Genomic DNA, 7,477 nt, shown 5'->3' on the forward strand with positions numbered 1-7,477 from the left:
TTAAAAAAAAAAGTCAAGTACAGTAGTCTCAGCACTATTCGGCCTAGTTAAGAGACAGAAAAAGAAATAAAAAGAGGAAACTCCGTAATAAAATTAGAAATATTTTATAAACGATCTACTGAACTTGTAACGCTTTCATAAAAACGCGACTGTGCCAAGAAGAAACAGTCATCGATCAAGGACATTTTCTGAAGCTAGATACAATATATTTTGACTCTCTTAGACCTAATTAATTTTGATCGCGAGGCGCTAAGGGTGATCCGTACTACTTACGGTAGTACGCCCGTGCAAAAGTGAAGAACTCCTGATTTACATGTTGTTTTTTTGTTTTTTTTTTTTCATGTTTCCTGCCACTAAATTATACATTAAATTTATTTTAAAAAGTGTACTTTACTTTTATTCTTTTGGGCTTCCTTTTCGTGTAATACAGTTTAAACGTTATGCTACAATATTAACAAATATTTATAAATTACTTGTCTGTACAAAGTATTCATGTAACATTAATAAGACGGAATGTGATGTAAGAAGTGTGTTTTTAGTGACATGTGTGGAACAACAATCATAGTACTCAATATACCCGGCATTTTTGTTATCCGGCTTACTCTTCTGCAACATTAGACCGGATAGTCGATACTCTACTGTATATACATTTACGGCACATGAGATGAGAAATTTTCGAAGGGAGACGAAAAACGATTGCCTAGAATCGATTTAAGACAAGAGAGAACCGTTTGGAAATCGAGGAGAGACTTTTACAAAAGAAATGAGACAAGACAGTATTTTATTTTCGTCTCGTCTGATTTCGTGGGTAACACTAATATTACATTTTAAGAAAGTAATTGCCATCCCTCTTCTGCTACTGCTCCGTCGAGTCTCCAAAAATCCTTTTCTAGTGGTACCTACTGTATGTGTGTCCAAATTTCAAGTTTCTACCTTAAGCTGTTTGACCTGAACGTTGATCAGTCAGTCAGACACTCACTCAGTCAGGACTTTTTTTTTTCAATATAGATATATATGAATACAGGCTGGTACTAAGGGGGGAAGGAACGTGCCCCTGGCGTGTGGTTGGAGGGGCGCCTAAAAGGACATTAGATAGATATATGTACACAGGGATAAAAGTGGATTTGAAAAGGTGGGGGGACGGTAGGTAGCGGCATGAAGTCATGCCGTCCCCCTGCCTACACACAGAACTACAAGTGCATCATAGGAAATTTGAAACATTTACGTGCATCAAATGGCGCGTTAATATGTATAAATTTAGTTTTTGTCACTGATGCGCAGCATTTTCAACCCTAGAGAGCGATCGAAAATAAAAAATGGGTCATTTGAGACATATAAATGCATTGTGGTTTAAGATTACTCAATTCATGCAGATTTTTGCATTGGTACTGATGTATTTCTTCTTGATGTGAGTGTCACCTGTCGTGTTTTGTTTGAAGCTAGTCTCCAGCACTTACTGTGCATGCTCGACTGGTTTTCGTGTTGTTGTGGAGCGAATTCTGACTTGTTATTGTGTGTGTTCGTTTGTCTAGTGCTGGAGAGAACTGCTAAGAAAAACGGAGGTAAGTGTATATTAAAATACGATATTATTGTGTTAGGTAGTGGAAGTATGTAGTTATTAAGAAACAGTACCGTTAGAAAAACAAAAATAGCAACAAGAAAAGAGACAAAGACATAAAGGGATTCTCAGAAGGAACTCGTTTCCTGCACACATCCACAAAGGAGTGAACAACGTATGATTTCGAAAATAATTTCAGCTTTAAAGCAAAAATGGTGCTGGCTGCTTGGTTCTCATTAAATATATCCGATGCATGCGTGAACTCCGAACCGCTGTTATTATTATTATTATTATTATTATTATTATTATTATTATTATTATTATTATTATTATTATTATTATTATTATTATTATTATTATTATTAATAATAATAATAATAATAATAGTAATAATACTACTTAATATTCTTATTAGGTGAAGGTTGATTATTTAGTAAAACTTCATTTAGCTCGCATAAGTTGTTACTCCTGCACCAAGGGCGCCGATCCTGGGGGGTTTAGTGGTCTGGGACCCCCAAAGTTGAAATGGGGGGCCAAATTGCTAAGTTGAAGCAGGTTCTCCTATTTCTACAGTACATGGTCATTCATTTTTCCTTTCTACTAATGCATATCTTTCATAGGGCCCTCCAAAGTTACACAGAAAACGGCGCCCTTGTCCTGCACATACCAATAGTAGAGTATCTACTAAAAGTCACACATGGTCACGTAATTGTGATGTTTTGGTTAGAGTATCAGGCCAAAAGCCCCGATTTCGTGATATTGAAGTAAATATTGACAAAACACGGGTATGCCTACTATTGAGCAGGAAATAAATTGAAGGTTAAAAACAGTAGCACGGCATTAACCCTTATATATATATATATATATATCGTATATGTTTATACGTTAGGGTTGTATTTTCATTATTCGATTTAAAAAGTACTAATTAAGCTTTTTTTTCTAGAGTGGAAGCGTTCTAGAACACGTTACGTATGGTTTTACGCCTTTCTGGGTCGAAACATAGGGTGTGATACGTCATAACTTAAAACTAAAGATTTTTTTGTTAGGCCTATTTTTACTATTTTTTTTGAGTTACTTACTTACGCACCTATAACAAAAATTCTCTTTTTCTCGATTTTCCCGCTTAGATACTCGACGGAGACATGCGAATTATACCGTTTCAAAGGCTGTTCTATTCTGAAGAGAATGAGGTACGAACCGTAATGCTAGTGTAAATAAGGATGTCTCAGGAAATTTTTACCTGAGATCTTGTTTTAAACGGGAATTTATGGTACTGTGGGCATATTATTTTTTGGCGGGCTTACTTTTGCACCTAGAGGATTGATATTTTGCACATACATTGAGTGTACTCCTTACAAGTAAACCTTACGTTTGGGTGAATCGAGTTGCTGACTGAGACACATATGAGAAAGTAGTACTAAATGTGGTCAGTATTTCAGTGATGTTGTAGGTGCGAAGCTCCAGGGGTTTAGGAGATACAGCTATCAGAACATCACATGGAAGTACAGAATAGTCTTCATACAGTTGGAGATAAAAGCCCTGTAAGACATCTTGTAACGACAAAAGGTGAATAACAAATATATGGGTACATATTAGGACTAGGGGGAAGTCATATAGTAAGAGTATACCTGACGGCGGCCATCTTGAAATCCGCCATTTTGAATTAAGGTTAAGTTTTTAAAATAGGAATAGGGTCATATGATACATGATTTAAGGTTCAAATTTAATCAGAAGAACAATGGTGACGTTAATTTTGATTTACGCGCAATTGGTAAAGAGTTACAGGGAAATTAAATATTGTTGCAGCATATGTATTATTCCTTTACCCCACCGTGTAAATTTTGTGTTAATGATAATAATTAAATAAAAAGCAGGTGGATAAATATTAGGTCAATGGTAAGAGTTGCCTTGATGGCGGCCAGGTTCAAATCCGCCATTTTGAATCAGACAAAAGTTTTAAACAAAACGCATAACATTGACACATTATTATTAGCAAATTTTACCATAAATCCAACGGTATAACCATTTTAGTTTTATCATTAACCAGCATTTGTTATCGCATAAACAACGAAATGGCGTGCAAGTACAGCATCAAACAACTAACATTGTAACGCCACCATTATTTTCTGATTAACTTCTAGCCCGAAGTCATCAATTGCATTACTCTATTCCCATTTAATTTTGTGCTGGTTAATGATAAAGCAAAAATCCCAGAAATGCTAAAAATGGGATATTTTAACAAAAAATCCCATTTTTTTTGCAATTTTTCCCTCCTCAGATACATGACGGAAACATATGAATGGTACCGTTTGAAAGACTGTTCTATTCTGATGAGAATGAAGTGTAAAACATGACCCGAATCTTTTTGAGTCATCTGGACCACTGTGGGGATGTTCTTAGCTGATTGGTAATTTGTTTCTCCCATCCTTACTATTCAAGATAGAAGCTTGAAATTTTGTACACACGTTTCGTACACCATTTAGTATTTTTCAGTTTATTTTGAGATCTGTGTGTTAACACAGGGTGTTCCGGAGGGACCCACAATAGAAAAAAGGGATTTTTTATACCAAAAGCCTTATTTTTTTCCTCAAACTTTCCGTTTCAGGGACATGATAGGGAAATGTGAATGGTGCCGTCTTAACACAGCGTATAATAAGGAAAGGAAATTTCAAATGTAATTTCTGGTATCACTATCAGGTTAACTCTTCAGATGTTAACAGGATTTTCCACTAGTGTTATGTTCTTCCAATGAATTCAATTTGATTATGAGATTTAAACTGATTGTTACTTCTTTTTTAATTAAAATTCGTAGTTTCATGAATGGAAAATGAAAGAAACATAACTCAGCATGTCAGAAGGCTATTGATGATGTGTCAGTAGAGACAAGAGACACACCTACTAGAAAACATGCTACAGGCTAAACCAGTAACGTCTTAGTTACTGTTCCATTTTCAGTTTTTTTTTTGTTTTGTTTTGAACATGCGTCGTGTACTTACGTAACATCCTATATTACTGAGAAAGTAAACCTGATAGCGAAATTCTGATTTCAGATTTAAATTTAACATGGTAAATTACTATAGACCTACAGACTTTTATCCCAGAAATATAACTTTTTTAGAATATTGTAATTATACATCACAAGAACAGTTTTCATATTTTTGTACCTAATTCGAAACGTCCACGTATTTGTCCGTTTGCAAAATATATCTTTAATAATTAAAAACAGGGAAATGTAAGTGAACAATTCTTTCAGATGATTTTAAAATGAAACTTTGGATGTCTTCCCGTTTGGCCTTTTCCCGTTTCGCCTTGTGCCTGTTTTCATTACTTCAGGCTATGATGCTAAGATAGTATATGCTAATTTGATTGTAAGGCGAAACAGGAATTCCCGTTTGCCCTTTCCATTTCGCCTTACACCAGCGAAGGGGATTTTCATGTTATGATAGGGAAATTTAGTGTCATTTTGGAAAACATTTGTAATGCTGGTAGTATTTACGTTTGAACGAACAGAATAGCGTATAATCAAAGCAAGTATTCAGAATTTTGTGTTATCTGCGTCACTGTTTAAAAAAATGCTCATGTAGCCTTGTATTTGTACTCCACATATGAAGAAGAGAGCGGCGGAAGAACGAACATCAACAATTACTAAGACATATAGGTAAGTATATATAATAGTTGTAATAAGGTATAAGTAATTTTGACACTGAAGGTACTCTTGCAACTTCTCCAAAAGTTATTTTAGAACTTTAGATGTGGAACTTTTCTTAAATGGCATCCTAGCTAGCACACAAATACATAGTCATTTTTTTATTTATAGTGTAACACAATTAACCGGTCGTAGTTAAGCAATATTCCGTCTGTCTTTACTTTCTCGAGGGAAAGTATGACATTTTTTTTTTTTTTTTTTTTTTTTGCTGTTGATGTTTAAAATGAATTTATTTTCTTCTCTCCAGGAAGAAGATTGCTATGGGAAATTACTGTGGTGAAACTGCATCTGTTGTCCCTATTTTTGGTGCCGTCAAACACTCTCTATATAACGTACGAGCATGAACCGGGCACCACTATCGCAAAGATTGAGTAAATTGAATGTGGAAGGATCGTGGAGCGAAACGCAGGACGGCAAAAACTTTTATTGGGGGATGAAGGCAATGACACCAGTAGAATTCTTGTAAGTTATATTTTAGTAATCAAGAAAATAGCTTATCATTTCTTACGTTCTTCTTCTTTCCTTTTTTTCTTTTTTTTCTTTTTCTTTTTCTTTTTCTTTTTTTTTGAAATCGTGAACATCTGTTATGACAATAGTAACAGGAGTAAGAATATTAACATTAAAGCATTTTCTTTAGAATGTCTGTGTTATTTATTCTAGTCTTTCTATCTTCAACAGGTTTTCGGCACTATTGGAACTTTGGAAATTATGTGTCAGTGCGACAGGATTGTAATGGATGGAACACTTAAGACTGTACCTCTCCTTTTCTCCCAAATGTACATCCTGCACGGAAAATATTTCGGCCAGGTATTTGTTTTCCTCTTCTGCATATTGCCCAGTAAAAAGCAAGGGACACATGTAAGGTTGCTGGAGGTAATCAGGGAAGAAGCTGAAAAATTTGGACTGCGTTTCAAATTGAAAGAAGTTTCTATTGATCTTAAGAAAGTAGCAATCAATGCTATAAATATAGTATTTCCTGGTTAAAATGACTGGATGTTCCTTCCACTTCTCTCAGTCTGTTTGGAGGAAGATTCAGCAGTTAGAACTTTCTCAATTGTACAAAGAGAACACTGAAGTAAAAAGATGGATTTGACGTGCAGCAGCACTACCTCTGGTACCAACTTCCCATTTAGATGTAGTGTTTGCACGGTTGCAAGAAGATGCGCCTGACGTTCTATGTAAGGAGGAGTTCCATGCTTATCTTATAGACACTTGGCTGGATGATGGTGACACGTTATTTTCTCTGTAAACATGTTTTCTTTCCTACATAAATAGATGGCGTTTAGTGCAAGTTGTTTTTTTATTATTAAATCATTAATTAAGCTATTCCGAGCACTCTACAGTATAGCATTTTTTCCATTAACACCTCATGTAAAGTGTAATATAGATTTTCTTGCGACGTGCATGTATTGAAGATTCTACATTCACTGATTTGTAAATTATCAAAAGAACACATTCTTTTGTTTTGCAAAAGAAATAAATTAGGTTCACCCAAAATTTTGCCATCGACTTTCCAACGTAGATACTCCTGCAACCCTTTGAATTTTTAATGTGCTAATGATGTATTTTTACCTATTTCCAGTGACTTGTGGAATCACTTTGAAAACGATCAAGAAGAAACGACTAACAAAACAGGACAGTGCCACGTCAAATTACGAAGAAAGGCATCAAGGGATCACTTAGACATGCATTCTTTCATTGAATTAATGAAAGACAGGCAGCGTGAAAATGAAAGATTGCGAGTACTTCTTCAAGTGGGTTATCAGAAAACACTTAGAAAGCTAAAGTAGAGACGGTTTGACGACAGGATTCACCGCCTAAAAGATAGACTTAAGAACAGTGAAATTGATGTAATTTCATATGCTGATGCTGTTTCATATTATATCCACATAGAAACTTGATATGCTATTTCGGGTGTGATAATAAAATTAATGTATTCTAAATTCTAAGATATTTGAGTTTAATTTGCCTGGAATAGAAGATACGTTGCAGTTGAGAATAAGATAAATCCCTCTTTGTTACAGAAACAGAGTGAAAATTCCCTTGTATGTTATATGGTCAAGCAGGAAAAGGCCAAACGGGAATTCCCTTTCCGCCTTAAGATATCATCCTTATCGGTTGTATGGCAAAATGTTTTGAGGGCATAAGGCGAAACGGAAAAAAGGCCAAAAGGGCATAAATTAGTATACTAAAAAATATTATAAAAAAGCGAT

General features: G+C 35.0%; 1 long non-coding RNA gene across 1 annotated transcript; it reads left to right on the top strand.

The window, feature by feature from the left end:
* Positions 1-5,486: 5,486 nt before the first annotated feature.
* On the top strand, positions 5,487-7,136 carry LOC145687798 (uncharacterized). The gene is made up of 3 exons (XR_014131770.1): positions 5,487-5,726; positions 5,943-6,071; positions 6,847-7,136. It is a non-coding gene; the product is annotated as an uncharacterized LOC145687798 (long non-coding RNA).
* Positions 7,137-7,477: the final 341 nt, after the last annotated feature.

The sequence above is a fragment of the Thermobia domestica genome, chromosome 6 (genome assembly GCF_964235325.1).
Source record: "Thermobia domestica chromosome 6, izTheDome1.hap1.1, whole genome shotgun sequence".
Taxonomy (NCBI): Eukaryota; Metazoa; Arthropoda; class Insecta; order Zygentoma; family Lepismatidae; genus Thermobia; species Thermobia domestica.